Genomic DNA, 18,616 nt, shown 5'->3' on the forward strand with positions numbered 1-18,616 from the left:
TACATGGGCAAGCTACAAGAAAGCAAAACAAATTCAGAATTTGAAATTAAAAAGTCAAAAATTAATTTCAATTTTTGAGGCAGTAGCAGGTTGCTGAACTATAGTAGAATGTTTTAACAAGAAAACACTATGCTACTAATAGATAAAAGTCAGTCTTTCTTTCAGTGGCCATTGTATGGTAGGAACATGATTAGGAAATAGTATTGTGTGATGTTAGAGGCAGGATGAGAAATTAACTGATGCTTATTTCAGCACATCCTCAAAACATTGCATGCCTTTGAAACCCGGGATTAGATCCTCTTCCCAGATCCCTTCCAACCTCAAAGATTTTCAGCAATTCCCAAACACAGAATGAAAGTTGTTCAGTCATAATCAATCATAATAGGCAATCAATCAATCAATCATAATAGGCAATTGTATTTAAACTCCAGGCAGTTCCTCAGTGGCAATTACAACAGTTGTTTAACAATAGGATTATTGATTAGTGCTGTTATTACTTTTGTTATGAAAACATCTGTAGAGGTTGTTATCATTGTTATATACTTTTTATAAATAGTTCTGTCTATTGATTACACATACAAATATAAATATACAATGAATTACAATAGTCATTTTACAGGTGGAGAACATGGGACAAAAGATAAAATCCTTCTGCTCAGTGCTTTTCTAAGCATAATGCCCATTTCCACCCTGGGTCATCCATTTGAATCATTTGGATGAATTAGAAACAGAACCTCTGCAGTCAGAGTCACTGTCACCAGTTCCTGTTCCAACATCCCTTTCCCTGAACTCTGAGTGCAGAAGAGGAACTGACTGATGGTAGTTACCAGCATATATGGGGCATATGTGAGCTCTCTGTGCATGTTGAAGCACCTCAGATAACTGCTGGTAAAGCTGGATTAATATTCGGTGCTAAATGATTCTGAGATGTACTGAAAAACACAAATAGATTAAGAATTTTTTTTTGTGAAGAATTACCTTAACAGTTTACTATGAGGTGGTTGTAACATCTGTAATTATATAATAATCTTCACTGCCATAAATAAGAAAAGTATGTGATCTAATTTGCAAACTGGAATGTCATCTGACCCCTTCATCTGCTGTTGCCAAAGGTAGTTTGTGTCATCCTTGGCAAAGAGAAACTCCTAATGGCAGGCAAAATATTTGAGGTTAATTTAAAATCTAGTAATTTGTAATAATAATTTTTAAGATGATATGTACCTTCTGTTTTTTGACAGAGTGGTTCTCATAATTTTAATGGTACAATTAGGCCAAATTCTCATCTTCATGCAGCACAGGACAAAAATCTCTTTCTACAATGAAATTTTCAAATGATCCTGCTGATTAAGTTTCAGAACAGCTGTGATTTTTCTAGTTTTCCGTTATATAATAGTAAATTAAGCTGTGGTATAATCTGTGACTGTGAATGTGTCTGATGGGTTTTTCTCTCTTGTCTATTTTTGTCCCCTGATTATTCTCATTTATTATGGAAGATGAATAATATATCAGTGGTGTAGGTGTATCTATAAAGCATTTTTTTCCTGCTTTAAAGAATGACTTTTTTTTACTTTTTTTATTTTATTTCCTATATGTTGTATTATAATATTTTTTGTATAGGATTCAGTGTTTCGATTTCTATTTTTATATTTCAAAAATATGAAAAAGAATGTATTTTTAACATCTATGTCCAAATATAAATTCTTTCTGATGATAAGAAACTACTAGACCCCTCCAGTTACATTCCAAATGATGATTTTGCTTTTCTAGGTACCAAAACTAATCTATCTGATATACATAGAAAGCAGTCAGCAGAGACAATTTACAGTTAATTAATAAACCTGCTTGATCACAATAAGCTAATAAAGGCAAGTGATAATGTGTCTTTGGGATAGAAAAATTACTCTTAGGAGAAAACAAGATAGAAATGTTCGAAACATTTATTTTAAATCCATACTGCATATTAACTAGATACATCCATTTTAGTAATTCAGAAGTATTATCTATGTAGCATATATGGTACATAGGAGAAACTGCAAATATTACAATATCTAAAGGAATGTTACTGTGTTTTTGTCTCTGAGTTTTCCCTCACACATTGCCTCTGAACACAGAAGAAATGAGCCTTCTGGTATTCAAGTGATTTCATATTTTCTGTGGAAGTATTTGATGTTTGTCATGAACTTGTGAAATATGATCTGTTAATTAATTAGAGACCACTCTGTTTACTATCAGATGTTTTTTTGCTTAAAACGAGAAATTACATTTCCAGGTATTTGAATAGCTACCCTGTGCAAAATTAACATAATACACACCTGCCTTAGAATTTTGTTTTCCTTGTTAGAGTAAGTGCTACTATAAAGTAGTAGTTCCTATAACTATTATAAAGTAGCTCCAGATTAAAAAAATATCTAAGTAACCAGTAATGACTGTCACACATTTATAAAATTGCAGTGGAATGGGTATGATGAAAAGCTTGTCCTAAGGGTTAAAAAGAAAAATACTGTTCAGATCTGCTGCTTGTAGGGAAGATTTATGTGTGTCATGGTGATGATACCCGACATTTAATTCCTGTCAGGAGGTAGCGCTACTGTCAGAGAGAGTTTGTGCACAAAGAATTTCCAAGTTCCCAGGTGCTCCCTAGCATTGTATATTTGGCCTTGAATGTAGAGCTCCTGCCAAGTGCTATAAAATGCTGTAAACATTGGAAAACCCAACCTACAATAAAAAACTAGCAGTATCTCAATGTATGCAGCTCAGAAAAGGATAATGATTTTTCTTTGTCTTTGAGTTCTGGTGTGAATTGGAAAATATTTGTCTGGTAAATGGGATAATGCCTGTAGCATAGTCTACCCACTTTGTGGTGTCTCAAGAACAGGTTCCACATTATTATTAAAATTATTGTTGATTAAGAGAAGCAGAACAGAATATAACTCCAAGTCAAAACCAGATGAATTCTCTTTAATTTTCTTTGTTTATAGATTGCATGTTTAAGGTGGTCTGCCTAAAAAATTTCAACTGTTTGCACTTTATAGATGTTTTTATTTCATAATTATTAACAAGATTTCTATGTTCATTCTAAAGCAAGTGATAATCTCATGCTCTGTCAGTATGGGGCACACCGCAACATGAAATGCTTTTTTTTCCCCCTCAACATGCACAGGTTGCCAGAAAAAAAAAGAAATGTGCAATGGAGATGGTTAATATGATCATATCCTAAGACAACTGTTGGGAAAATAAATACACATCACTTTGACATGAAGGACAATTAACAGTGCCATGTATTACTGAGGACAGGTAAACTGAAAATTACTTTTCTTCCATTCTTTATTCATTAATACTGTGTGTCTTTTTAGGCCTGCTATTAATTTCTTCCCAAACTTTGTTCTTGCCTGTTCATTTATAACTTTTCATATATTCACAAAAGGTTTTATAAGAAAAAAAAGGGTTTAAATGGCTGATTGGTTATCAGTGTTTACGACAGATCTCAAAACGACTTCTAAGTTTGAAACTGTAGGTTCTCCACTGATAGCAGATGCAAATTATAGGGAATGAATTTATTGTGACTCATCTGTGTCAGTCTTGTAGTCGTTTGTTTGTGCTTAATGTATAAAGTAGAGTTTAGCATTAATCATTAACAGTCAGAGAAGTCTGAGTGCATTCCAAGGGATTTGGGGTGCAATAAGCATGGAACTTTTTATTAGAACATTAGTGTGTCCTGACGGGAGCACAGTCCTGTGTTTTGTATTTTTACAGAGGAATACCAAATCATGAGAGAAATTTACAGTACAGAATACTTTTCAACCTGATTTTTTTGTTTTGTTGACTTTTTTGTGCAGTCATGATTGTGAAGAGGGAATTCTGATGGCTACCAGTGCGCTGGAATGGGAATTTTACATTTTCATTTCTCATATAGCTAAATAGATTTTGAAACCTTTTCTAGGTTAATAATCAGTTTTGATTTTTCTTTTTTCCTTGTAAAAGCATTTTTTGAGACTTTATCCTACATGCAAGTATGCTATTAAGTAAGAATTATTTTGTTTTGAGTTCCATAACCATCCAGATCTTAAAAAAAGCTTTCAAGTTAAAAAAGCCAGTCTTAAAAAAATTAGAAATGATACTAAAAAATACCAGGTTTTTTTTCAATTATCTTTCTTTCCCCTCATAGAAGTATAATCTTTATGAATCAAAGAAGAATATGGTTTTCTTCTAAAGAATAATTTGTTTTCTTTTTAGTATTTTTGAATAGAAAATATATATGTATAGAAAACCATTTTACTGAAGGGCAGTTTTTAGTATGCCTTATGGCAGAATGTTACTCTTTTTTTCTAATAATGCTACTAGAAATTACTAGGCAGTGATGACTGTCATATTTTGGAGACTGCTGAGAGGTGTTTTAAGAAAGTGTTTGGTGTGTTGGTGCAGTACAATTGGAGAACTTGTAATGAGAGTGACGAGCTAAATTAGAATTAATTTTCATTGGTTGGTATTTATTTAAAGGCAAGGAAAAAAAGATAGAAACTAAATTTTTAAAATAAATGTGAAAGCATCATGGGAAGTAAACTTGTCTGAATTGATATTTGTGGGATCTCAGCATCTCAGTCCTGAGGTGCCGAGCCACCGAGACCACCCTTGGGGGGCTCGGGAGTCCTGGAATGTTGCCAGAAGTGTCTGGTGGCTGGACTTTGACCCTACACAGGAGACGACACCTGTATGAGGATAGGAGGACTTCACCGGGGTGAATGGTGAAGGGATTAGTTAATTAGAGAGTGAGACACAGGGTTTAGGATTTATGTACAGGGGGGTTTAGAGAAGTAAGATGGAGGAATTGGGGCGTGTCCTGTCCTTCTTCTTCTTCTTCTTCTCCTCCATCTTCTTTGGTGATGGTGGCACTTTCGGATTGGTCATTACTAAAAGTGCACCGGGCAATAAGAATAAATGGTATTGGGGAAAAATGATAAATATTGTACACGTAACAATGGGTATAAAGATAGGTGGCTTTACGGAGGGCAGCACAGTGTGCTCATGGCTGGCTGCTGAGCAGACCTCTGTCGGGCCGAAAGAAAATCTTTTAGATAAGCAATTAATAAACATAAAGACCGAAAGAAGAACTGAAGCCTCTTCTCGTTCTTTGATACGTGGGCTGCCCCAAGGCCACTCCGGGCCTTTCCAGGCCCTTCAAACAGCCGAAAACCGGACAGATATTTAGTCCTTTGTTCTCTTTCCTGTAGGAAAGAAAGAGTTAAAACTAATGTGTTGCTGTAGATATTTGTTCTGTTATGGCCACTCGTCTGTGAGAATTCCTATCTCAAATCTGTACACCACCTGCAGGGTGGAATTTTGCTTCATTTATTTTTGTATGTCTTGGAGCTTCAGATTTTTGTTGTTTGGTGGGTATTGTTGGTTGGTTTGGTTTTCCTGTTTTGGTGTTTTGGTTTTTGGTCACTATATTAAATTATTCAAATCACGTGTTTGGGTATTGATAGTATCACTTTCACACTTATATTTACAGAAATATTTTTTAAAATATATTCTGGGATTGCTTTTTTGCACTTCAGAAGACAGCTGTTGTCTGTGGATTAAAATTAACATTCTACAAAACTCTGCTTGAAATGTATAGGTTTTTATAATGGTGAGGAAGCACAAATGGCATATATGGTGTTCGTATTATCTAATTACCCATACTGTTTATCTTCTGAGTAAAATTAGCACTTGTATTGGGGTTGCACTGCGAGGTTTTGGTAGCTGGAGGGTTACAGGGGTGGTTTCTGTGGACAGCTGCCAGAGCCTCCCACTGTGTCTGATGGAGCTGATGCCATTGGGCTCCAGGATGGACCCACCACTGAGCCCTCAGCCATGGTGGTAACGCCTCCGAGATAACAGTTTTAAAAAAGGGATTAAAAAATCCACCTGCACAACAGGCAGCAGCAGTGACAAGAGAGAATATAAGAAGGAAAGAGCTCATCAGACCCTGAGGTCAGTGAAGAATGAGAAGGAAGAGGTGCTCCAGGGACCAGAGCAGAGATTTCCCTGCAGCCTGCAGTGGAGCTGACCCACCTGTCCAGCTGAGGAGGACAGTCCCTCCTGTCCTTTCAGGGACAGCTGGATCCTGCCAGGGGCAACCCACTGCAGCTTGCCATGATAATGCAGGGATTTATTACAGCAGTAATCTATTTATTTTCTCTTTCCATCTCATATGGTAGGTGTGCAGGTGCTCCAGGATCAGCAAAACTTGCTCTCTGATTGAACATAAATTGTACAAGCCTATAGCATTTAAAATACAGTGCACTAAATACACTTGTTATGATACAGCAGTTTTTTGATGGGTGGCTTGGCTTTAAATACTGTCTGTGTTTAAACATACTTTATTGTGATGGAAACAGAAATTTGAATTTATGATAGATTTTAATGCAAAAAAAAGCAGGTAGATTATATGTACTTTAGCAACAATTCCTTTATAAAAGTCTTAGCAGAAAGCAACTTTATCTTCTTCAGCTGGTGTAACTTGAGAAACTGCAAGGTGATAAACTTGAAAATTTTCCTATCTTTTGAACAGCAGTGAACTTCTGTAAAGCTAATCTGCTTTCTGAATAACTTGGCCCATCTGCAATTTATTTACAACAGAAAAAATCTTTTTAAATACGTCTCAGAAAGCCCTTAGGTTGAGCTATACCTTCTATCACTTAGGAGATAAATAGAAGTGCCTTAGTAATTGTGTTATTATGGGTCAAATTCCAGAATTCATCTCAAAGTCTTAGACAACTAACCTTTTTTGAGGGAAGATAAAGCAAACATTCCAAATAATGGCCATTATAAACCATCAAAGGATGACATATAAATAGCATTTATTTTCAAAATTTGATACTCATGTTGGATAATGAATTGGATATGCTGAATCTTTGTCCTCTCACAGTTTGTCATCTGCATCTGCAAAATTTCCTTGGAGCTTTGCCCCAGGAAAAGGATGAGAACCAATGCACTGTCAGAAAGGCAGACACAAAGGTTGAAGGTTCTGCAGGCTTCATGTACAAAACAGCAATTGAAAATAATCGGTCAGTACTTTGCAGTTTTGTGACTTTGTGATCCAGATCGTACAGTCCTCAAAATCCTCTGATATGAAGTATGAAAAATGTTGTCAATATTTTGGCTTTAATGTGCTCCAAAGGATCAGCTTGACCATGCATGTACTATGCTTAAAGACTGATGCTTGAAAAATCTGAAACTGTAGCCTTGCAATCACAAATTCATATATCCTTAACTTCTTGGAAAATAGTCCTTCCTGCATAAGATTTTCTAACTGACTAAATTTCAAAGCAACAGCTATTTTAGTAACAGCTTCTATTCTTAGGTGAGAAATGTTAAAAACTTCAGTATTAGTGGTTACTGCTACTCTTGAGCTTCTCATACTTAGAAGCAGGAAGAAACTAATTACTGTGCGACCAAAGGGGGAAGGCAAAAATAGCAGAAGTACAGAAGTCCAAATGTCAAACACAAAAAGCTAAAGCAAATATATTTTAAAATATTTGAAACACTTTTGTGTCACCTTATGTGACATTCAAGAGGAGTGTTATTCCAGTTGTTATTCCAGAATGTGAAGAACTGGCTGAAAGTGCTCAGTTAGTCCTCAAGGCACTGACCTGCCATAGCAGGTGAAGGTATTTTGGAAGATAGTATAAATTCTTGCAGCCGTTATATGATGATGGCCCCTTCTTACTGTTCATCTGCAGAAAGGTGAATCTGCTTTCTACTCAGGGGCTGGCTCACTGCTCTGCTGGCACATTTCACTGATATGATTGTGGGATTATGTTCTCTTGAACTTTCACTTAATAACATTCGAGAGCAGTAAAGCTTTATCCTGGTCCTCAAAACATCCTATATTTGTGGTTAAAACTTTTCCCATGGGTTTTCTTCCTTTTCAGAGACATCATTTGCCACTGAATCCATGTCCCTCAATATGGTTTAAAAATCTCTAGAAAACTTGGACTGTATTTGAATTATAATGAAATGTGAAAGCAGGGAATTCTGAAATGTTCCAGGGCATTTGAATTTTTAACTTTATATCATTTTAATTTAAAAATCGATCTATAATAGTTGTATTTAAAAGACAACAGAAATGCCTCTCAATTTGTAAGTGTATATTGGATTATAGGATGTCCTGTAAAAACTAAAATTAATTATTTGGGGAGAAAATAATTAGAGCAATGTAACTATTATAAGCATTAGTATTTTACATCCATCTTATTTTCTTTATATTGTATTTTTAATAGAAATTTAAAATAGTCCAAGAGGACATTTTCACAAGTGAAAATTGGAGCAGAATTCCACTTGAAATACACGAGATTCATGTTTTGCATTTCCCACAGTGTCTAAAATATTTAGGGTAAATCTGTAGGTATTGTGTGTTCCCTAAGGCATATGAGGTTTGCGGCCAGTTCTACTTCTGGTTGAAGGTGTGGACTGCATTGCCTGGACTATACTGGGCACTACACTGCCCACATTGTGACAATAACTTTGGGACTCAAATGACCATTCCTCTTCACTCTTCCTGTTGCCATCCCAGGTAGTTTTCACGTGAAGCTATGTCATTATGTTGCTGGTCAAACATTGTACTTAGAATCTCCTACAGTCTAAATCCCTGTGGAAGGACATGATGCTGTTACTGTGGAAGACTTCTCTCAGGTTTCCATTTGCCAGGAAATAAGTAGCACTCTTTAGGAAAATGATCAGTACTGCTAAAGCTGCTGAATATACTAGGTTTAGAACTTTGACAGTTCTTAATAATACCTAATTTCTTTAATTCACAACTCCCTCACCACAATTCAAGAAAAACAAACCAAACCAGTGAAAATATAGCCATGCGTTTCAACCTAGATATGATAACAGGCACCATCTTGGAATGTAGTAAAATTGATTACTAATATTCACTATTAGTAATAGTATTTACCATTGGTAAATTACCATTGGTAATAGTATTTACCATTACTACAAAATAATGGTTTGACTTGTGTTTCTCTTACTGGCCTGCACATAGATGTCTTACAATTTGAGATCCAAACCACTTGAATGCGTAACTTCTTTCTCTTTCATAGACACATCTCTTTTATTTCTTCTTTCTATTTTTTTTTACACACAACACTTCATATTTCCAGTGTTGCAAAATCATGGGATACCAAAACTTAGAGATTCAGGAGTGAAAATTTCCCACATCATGGGAGTCAAGATTACTGAAATAAATATAAAGAATATGAATCTCTGTCATGGCTTATGAAGACAGTATTATAGACTGAGAAGGTGAATTAATGAGCGAAGTGGAGGGTTTAAGCAAAGATCAAAGCTTAATGGTTAAGTGTGTGTTATCATGGGAGCATCACACAAAATGGTATATGATCAAATAATTAGTTGCAAGACTAGAAAGGTCTTTAAAAATATTTTCTACTGTCTTGATTCACAAATCTGGCTTCATGTGTGCGATTTAATGAAAATAAAGGGCTCTCAAAATACTGATAGCAGCAGGTCTCTGTATATTATAGAAGTTATTGTGTCTTTAACTGCATGTTAGTTGTTCACATTCAATTGAAACTGAAGGAATTAATACAGAAAGAAACGGGTATAATTTTCAGTGAACACTAGAAATAGGTGTAAAATTGTTTGAGTTGTGTATGAGAACCCCCTGAGCAAGGCTGACATATGGCTGGTGATATCCTGTAGGGAACTAAAGAATGCAAGGCGGTAATGATAATCCTTCTTAGAAAATAAAGGTCACAAGTGATAGCAAGTGCCAAGAAAGCGTCAGGGATTTTTTTAGAGCCTACTGGGTCAATAAAACCTCAGTAGGGTCACGTATTTTTTAACTGTAAAAAGAACCTTTTCAGTTTGGATTTGGGAGTATAAGGACTTGTGAGAGAAGTAGAGAAAACACTTCATCCTACCCTGAGCCAATGCCTGTTTCTTCTAGGGGGATGTATTAATTTTAGGAGGTTATGCATTGGAGCCATTGACCTGATTTCCAGCTGTGTTGATTTCCCAAAAATCCAAAGTCAGTATAAGCTAAGGCAGGAAACATTTTGGGGAATCAGTTCCTATATTTTTATATATGGATACTGTTATGGATAAAAAAATAAATTCCTGAATATTTCATATACTATATAAAAGTAGATTTCAAATCAATATATATTTAAGGAAGTTTTGTATTAATAGATGATTGAATGAAGTAACTGGAAGCTCACTTTTTTCCTTCTAGATTATTCATGTTATATAGAGAATTATGAAAAATAATTATCTTTTTGCATTTTTTAATGGTAGTGGTGATCATTCCAACTTCTGAATGATGGATAATCATATGGCAAAAGGTTTTTTTGTCAGCAAGTTTGCTCCAAGTGCAACTGGCATGTATTTGACTTTTAGGGAATAGAAATTAAGTCATGTTATTGATGCATCTGGATAAGTGTTAAGGTATGTAAACAGCAGAAACTAAAGCAAAAGGCAGTATAATAGGATGACTATTAACAATTTTGCACATGGAGGATTTCAGGTTTTCAATATGTCTTTGCAATCTAACACTTCTGATCCATTTATTTCTTTGTCATAATTGACTTCAGAAATATATATTGATTTATGTGTAACCCATGCAAATACATATAGAAATATGAAAATGTTTGTGATATACTGAGATTTATGGAAAAAAAATTGAAGACTTCATTTAATAATAATGCTGGAAAATTATTTAATTAGCTATACTAACCTTTATTTGGAATTCAGTTACTTTATTGTGTCTCTCTATCAAACATCCACTTGTTTGTGCTCGGAAAAAATTTGCCCGGACCTTACCAAATATAATAGACTGAATTTGAAAATACAGGGGTTTTTTTGTTAAGGGGAAGTTGCCTCCTGGGTTTTTTTGTTTTGTCCCATACAGGTTTTCCTTCCAGACCAACCTTTATGTTTTCAAGAAATTTGTCACAATGTCTTTATAGCTGACTTGTTCACAAGGTCGCTTTACAGCTTTTCTTTTCATGGTACATGGAATGGTTTTCTTTGATGTGAAAACTGCTGGTGTACATTGTTCTCTAGATTGGTAGCTTCCTGTCTGCTGTGCTGTTGTGTTCTTGTTGCTCAGCATTTACTGTCCAGTTCATCTGTGTTTATAAAAAGTCAGCATGATGCAGCTTGTGTCTCCACCTGCACTACAGGAACAACTTCTTACCATGGCTGCCACCAGAATTAGTATCATTGCTCATAATTCACTGCTGATAGAGATTTTTGTGTTTCTAATTTTTATATAAACTGCATTGATTTGGGAAATTTCATGACTTATGGTAGATAAGCTTGTGAGTACCTTCATTTAAAGACTCAGTCTGTCAATATGATTTAACTTTAACTAACTTGAATTCACCAAACTACAATTTAACTATCCACCTATCCATCAGGCTTTATGATGAATTTTTGCACTATGGGACTCATGTATGAAAGTTACAGGGTTGGGGGTTCTTTTAGACATATGGATAACAGCAACAAATTTAATTGAAAAATAGCAAATTACTGATTTGAATTCTGAGAAATGTATATGCTTGGCAAAAACTGGACTCTAACTTTATAGAAATATTTTAGTGCCCACTAATCTATTCGTCCTGTTTCCAAATGTAAGGTTTTAATCCACTAGACTTCTTATGTCTAAATAATCTGTACCAGATTACTTGAGAAATCCTCAGAATATAGTCTTGCATTTCATGTTAATATCAAAATACAGTGTTCTGTTATAATTTAGTATTATTATTAATCTGATTTCTCTTATTTCTTGACAAATGAGACCTTGCTCAGTACGGTTAGGATTCCTTGTTAACAATAGTTGATGGCATTAGATAAATTTATGTTTCTTTAGCAATTTCATTAATAGGAAATTCTCAGATTCTTGTAGCTTTATAGATTTGGCCCATAAAAACTTCGGTTTTGTAAAAACCTTTGTAAAAATAACTAAGGAATTTTAAACCATAATGTTTGCTGTAGTACTTTTTCTGGGTTACTGCCAGTATGACTGGGAAAATCGCTCATGAGATTATTCCTGCAATTATACAGAGCTATAGATCTAGCAAAGTGCATACCTTATATAACAAAACAAGAAAAAACTGAAATAGCAGAGTGGAGAGAAAAGTGAAGGAAAGTAATTTCACAGTAGTTTTGTGAAATGTAGCACTGTATTCACTCACATTTGATAATATGGCAGTGTGGTGGTTTGACCAGGAAGAAGTGGGAATTCTGGGAAGCTGTGGTCAAACCAATGAATGTTCTGAGTTTGATACTGACACCTGGTGTAGCCAGTGGGGTTTGGACACACCTCCGAGAATACACAGGGGTTAAAAAGCAGAGGTCTGCCCCTGGCAGGCTCTCTTGGGACGTCGTCGTGGAGAAGAAGTCGCATCTCCCTCCCCGGTCCAGCCGCTGCTGCTGGGCGGGGGAGGGGCAGCCACGTGGTAGGCCTTGGGCCTGGACAGAGATGGGAGGTGAGGAGGCCTTCGAGGATGGAAGGGTGGAAGATCCCAGGGAGTCAGCCCTCGGGCAGCCATCCCCCCCCAGGAGAGAGAGAGAGAGAGAGAGCCGGCGACACCGAATGTGATAGCAGCCGGCCCAGGAGGAGAAGGGGGGGGGGAAGAGTGCCCGGCCGGAGCGGCAACGTGTGTGGGAGTGCCGCAGCTCCGGGACAGAGACTGAAAGTTTTAACCCCTTTCTTTCATGATTGGGGCCTTGCAAAAATGCTAATCCTCCTCGAAGCTGAATAAGAAGGGAGATAAGAGATGAGATGAGACAAGGACCTGGCCTGAAGAACGTGGAGATGATTGAATGGGGGGAGATGATTTGGAGTGGCCTTTTGGCTGGACTTTTCTTGTGGCCATGGACTCTGTTCCTGTGACACAGAGACTGCACTTAGGGGGAAGCAGTGGCTCAGAACCAGGAGGGTTCATCGTGAGGACCCCCCGGCCCCAGGGGGTTGGAAAAATATGGGGGGGACAGATGTCCCAAAGCAGAGACTGTGCCTTTTTGGAGTGAGACAAGGCATCCTTGAAAGACAACCCTAAAAGCAGCTCTGGTCCATGCACAGTGGTGAGAGCACTGGGCATGGAAGGAAGATGTCACAAGCGGCAAAAGGACTCTTTTTTCCGGGCGGTGCCGAAGTGACAGGGAAGCACACGAGGTTTCAGTGTGTTTCCAGGGGAAGCCTATGGAACAAGAAGGACTCCTTTCCTCTTCATGAACTGAAGTTTGAGTATACTGAAGTGTGGTGCAGGCTGGGCAGTTGGTGATTTGGGAGAATGTATCGGATTGGGAAAGTCAGGTAGTGGGGAGGAGGAAAGTGGTTTTTGTAAGGTTTTCAATTTTTTTTTCTTTTCCTTATAGTTTTTCCCTATTTCCCTGTAGTTTAGGTAATAAAGTGTTCTTTATGTTTAAGCTAAAGCCTGTTTTGCTTATTCCTGGTCCCATCTCACAGCAGACACCAGGGTGAGAGCATTTTCATGGGGGGCACTGGCTCTGTGCCAGGCTCAAACCATGACAGGCAGGCATACAGTTCCTCACTCTGTCATCTGTCCTTCACAACAGATGCATGAGGTGTATGTGGACAGTGTGTGGACCTAGTTCAAGCCAGAATTCTGTAATTATTATCTTTTTAATGCTCTGAGGAATTCCCCTCTCATTGGATTAGGCTACCTTCAATCCTTTAGCCTCTGGTGATACAAGAAAATAAAGACTGACTGTGAAACTGAGTCTACTGACTGGAAGACTGTGTGCAGCTTTTTAACATTAGAATTCCTTTCAGAGTAACAAGCAGATAGGAACATGAGGAAGAAATTAGTGCTTTTGTTCAGCTTTTGCATTTGCATGCTCTTTTTTATTAGATATATAAAAATTTAATAGATGTAAATTAAGGATTGTCTTTATGGAACTTAGCTTAATAAACAACCTGTGCTTTCTAAATGATTTTAGAAAGTAAGATTTAGGTTCATTACACTTTCCTAAAACTGCAGACTTTGCCTCTTTTTTTTTTGTTCTTTTTAATTTAATTTTTAAATGCAGGTTAGGTCTCCTATCAAGGGCGAGTTTAGTCCAGTGTCGCTAGATTTTTATGCAATTCACTGGCAGTTGAAAGGTCCTTATATTTATAATAATAGGGAATCAGAATGTTCTGAGGAAAAGAAGAAGCCTGAGAGGAAGATAACAAAACTGCAAGTTATGCCATGGTGTGGACTGTGGAAATGGCTTTTAGATGTCATGGTATCAAAGTGGATCCAAATGCAAGGAAGAGGGAAATGAGGGTAGTAGCATCTTGTCTGGGACTGATCAGTGTGTCTGTTTCATTTGCCTAAGGTGTCTTCAGAACTATCCCCATTCCTGTCATTCCAGAAAGAGCTTAGAAGGTTTCTTCCTCCAAAGCAAATTTGCTTTAATACTTAATAATTTATGTAGTGTTTGCATCACTTTAAAATTTTCATGCTGTTACTGGGTTTTTTGAAGAGTGTGGAGAGTAAAACTGTAAGGCTCTGTTCTAACTTTAGTCTCCTTTCCATTCAGATATGAGAAGGAGTTTTCATACAGCCACTGTGCTGCTCACTTATTTTGTGGTGGATGACAGTGGTTACATAAAAGACGGTTTTTAATTTTATTCTAAAAAAAGGGTCATAAATTTTCTGATCCTGGTATGACCAGCGCCAAAAGCTTCCTGTGTTTGAGATCTGCAAGATGTATACAGTGTACCTCAGAAAACTGGCATTAGCAGAGTAGTTCATGGGTGGAGGACCATAGCAGCTTCTTAGGGGTTTTCCTCTGAGACTAAACCACCATTATATCAGCATAGCCATACAAGGAGAAATAAAATGTTTAGGTGGTAGGTAACTATTAGTATTTTTTGGAAACTTTCTGTAAAAGCACAGCTTTCCTAAAGTCCATAGAGCAGGGCAGATTTAGGCCATCTGAAAATTTATTACTTATATTTTAGAAATTAAAATTATTTGTCATTAAGGATGCTGACTTGACCATGGTTTTATGTGCAGATGGGATTGACATCAAACTTCCAAAGACACTTTCCTTTCAGCAAATGCATGGCAAGTGTGTTTCGATCTTAATGTGCCCATTTAATCATTACTTTTTGCTGCTGCTGCTAAGAATGGTGCCCATTTTAGTTTGATTGGTGATTTTTCTGAACATCAGTCTGCTATGCACTGTGCTGAGATCCACCAAATTTATTTCAAATTACAAGTGAGAACATCCCACCCTTTACTCCTCCACACACTGCTCTTAATATAGGGATTGTATTCACATCAAAGCTGTCAGAATGTTTCTGTGATCTCATTAGCTATACTTATTTCTACCTACAGAATATGTGAATCATCAACTGAAACAGCACTAAAGACCAACTGCTAAAACTCACATGGCTATAAGTATATTGGTGCTGAGAAGAGAAATCTTCTCAAGTCTGGAGATTCAAGTTGTTAAAATGGCTAGCTCTGCAGACCTAAAAAGGGGTTAAGTCATTTTTTGAGATGAATTTTGGCCTTAAGTCTTTAACATGGAAGTAAATTTTTTTAATCCATAGTAAGTAGTTTTATAATTTCACATAGCCTATAAGTAAAAACCCTGTCTGTTTATATAACACTGAGGGAATTGAACCCACATTATGTTTTAATGTTTGTGGATTTTTTTTCTCTGTTTTTATTTTCATAGTTAAAATAGAGGGTTTCATTTTACAACTGTGTGAGGTAAATTAGATAGGTGGTACCAAACAGAAATTAGCTCAGTTAATTCAGCCAATTTAAATCCTTGTGTATATAAACATTCACTGTAGGGGAGTGAAATCCTTTTAAATGAGAAAATGAAGAGAAATGGGACATAGAAGCTAGGTGTTAAATAAGTGAGGTAGATACATTGGTGGTGGATGAGAGCAGGCATAAGATCTGCACAGCAAAAAATCAAAGCTATTCTGATCTCCAGCTGCTAGTTATTAATACTGTTTGAAGGTCATTTTAGCACCTCAAGTGGGATGTGTGGTGACTGGAAACTAAAATCTGTAACAATCAACAGCCATTTCTAGAGGGGTTGGGCAACATGCGTGTGTCAGCAAGTTGAGGCTGGAAGCTCTCTGAAAGTTGAGGATGCTCCCTCTTCATGGATGTGAGAAATAAATCCAACAGAAAGACAGAGAATTCAGACTTGGTTTGTTGGTCATTAAATTCTTCTAATTCTGTATCTTCTTTTTTTTTGTGGTTAAGGGGGAAAGAATTTATAGACTTGACAAAGTGAGACTTTTTTCTCTTTGGCAAGTAATGTAAAGTAGGGGAAAACACAAAACACTGCATCTTCTCTCTCTCCTTCATTGTAACATAGATATGCAATTGAAAAGCATTCTTTTCACAGAGGAGCTCCATGCGTCACTGCCACACACAACTCCTCTGGGCCCCTGCAGAACCAATCTAGTGGAATAAGTGAATGTCTGACCAATCAAACCAAATCTCACACCAGTGCACGGGCACATTCATATTCTGAATTGCAGGAGAAGCAGCTTTTCCTGGCATAGCTTTTCAGGTGTTTGTGTCTGCATCTGTCTCACTTCAATACAATACCTTAGAACTAGGATGAAGGATTCCTACTTACACAAGAGACAGTTTATCTTTCCAGAATTAAATGCCTGGTTTTTTTTTTTTTTTCCTTTTTGAGTTATAAAGTGCATGCAAATAGAGAAATGAGTTTTGCAAGAGGTCATGTGTACAGCATAATTTCCCCTGTAATACTGTGGGGAATTTCCTAAACTCTGAGTCTGAGATCCAAGTATGTCACATCAAAACTGCAAGTCCTTAATAGTCTCTTGTTGCAATCATTTTAGCTTAATATCAAATGCTAGAAAACATCTGGTAGATATTGAGTGGACAATCCTGTTTCCACATCATGCTATATCATTCTGAGGCAAATTTTCATACGCCAAAAGGTAAAACTACTGAGTACCAATTGGGTGTGTAACTCCAAAAGGAAAATTTAGTACGTATATGCAAACCATGGAAACATTCTTCTCATGTCAGTTGGCTGAATACTGTGAAGATTTACATGAACAGTGACCTTTGAAAATCTGGTATTTCAGTATCATGAAGTCAAGTAATAAATTTTGTGATGCAGTATAGCTGATTTAGCTGATTCTCTTTACTGCCAGTCTGCATATGTGTGTCTAGATACAGGAACTGAGAATTTCAGTGCAAAGGCTTTGAATGTCCTGCAGTCAGCTTGTGTCCAGTCAGGCTGACTGCATTTGGAAACTGGGGAGTAAGAAGGAGTTGGCAGTGGCAGCTTGCCAAAGGCAAATGAAGAAGATAGCAGCATGAGCTTTGGGAGAGAATGGAGAGGAGTCTGTGGGAGGGAGCAGTCCTGTGATAGTCTAATATGTCTATTTTAATCTATTGTTTAACTTATCTCATTTATCTATCTTATCTCTGTATTTTTATTTATCTTATTTCTATTTTACTGTAAGCAGAGAGGCTTCAGTATCAAGAAAAACAGCATGAGAAACAGCCTCAGCCAATATAAATCAGTGGACTTTATTTGAAGGCAGAGAATCTGGCCATTAATATAATGTAAAGTTACTGGATTTTGATTTCTAGGAGCATTGACTGAGCACACATACCTCAGGGTAAAGTAAATGGAAGAGACAGGCTCAGTATCTCTGAAAATCAGGCCCGTGATTTCTAATAGGTCATAGGCATTTATAAAAGAAGAATTAAATTCTGCCGTATTTTAAAGCCTGTGAGCCCACCACCTTAGCCACAGTTAAGGAGCTGTGTGTGTAAACAGATATAATTCAGCTTATGGAGAACCCTGCTTTTGGGGTTTTTTTGAGTTTTTTTGTAGGTTTTTTGGGGTTTTCTTTTCCTTTTTCTCATTCTAGTTTAATTATTATAACTTGCTTTATTTCAGATATATTTTCTATGTTGTGATCAACCGTGTATAGATCCCAGTGTTTTAATTAATGCATTTCATCAAGAGATAGTGCATTAGGAGAGATGGGAGAGCTGGATAATACCTATGAAATGTTTGGGGAAACTGAGTACAAGCTTTTCTGTGGACATCTGCTGAAGCTGTAAATACAAATTCTTTTCCAGTAGGGAGTAGGCAAAGGCTAGAAAATTACTTTGGAATTTGCCCCCTTTCTAGTTCAGGCAAGGAGCATTAACAATATCAGGTTCCAACTGATTTTTGCCTGTGCTGTGATCTGTCCATCCTCGAGGCACATACAGCCCATGAACGCGAGAGAATAAGAGTTATTTTGTTCAAGAAATTTTCATACACACAGGGAGTCCTGATTATTCACTCTGCAGATAATGATTAAAACCTAAGTGCTATGCTTAACAAGATTTTGAGTTGTGTTACTGAGTATGTTTGTATGGATAGGAAAAAGGAAGCGTGGGCCATAAGTCAAAAACCTGAAGTAATGTAAACTTCTGTTACACTTGACATTTGAGCTTTTCCAGTGAGCTCTTTGTGTAAAAGTCCATTCCTGGGCATTACTGTCACTTCTGCTTTCTCTATGGAACATTAACTCTGTTTTCATTGCTCACATCTAGCAATGATCAGATGAAGCGTGGCATATCCA

At 36.8% G+C, this 18,616-nt stretch overlaps 1 protein-coding gene across 4 annotated transcripts in view; it reads left to right on the top strand.

The window, feature by feature from the left end:
• Window positions 1–18,616, top strand: part of LRRC4C (leucine rich repeat containing 4C) — a 487,017-nt gene that overhangs the window by 278,404 nt on the left and 189,997 nt on the right. The window contains exon 3 of one of the 4 annotated variants that reach the window (XM_064714486.1): window positions 3,161–3,294. The exons of the other annotated variants lie outside the window; for them this stretch is intronic. The gene's annotated coding sequence lies outside the window, so the exon portion shown is untranslated. The remainder of the gene's footprint in view (window positions 1–3,160; window positions 3,295–18,616) is intronic. 4 annotated transcript variants of the gene reach the window in all.

This window comes from Zonotrichia leucophrys, chromosome 5 (genome assembly GCF_028769735.1).
Source record: "Zonotrichia leucophrys gambelii isolate GWCS_2022_RI chromosome 5, RI_Zleu_2.0, whole genome shotgun sequence".
NCBI lineage: Eukaryota > Metazoa > Chordata > Aves > Passeriformes > Passerellidae > Zonotrichia > Zonotrichia leucophrys.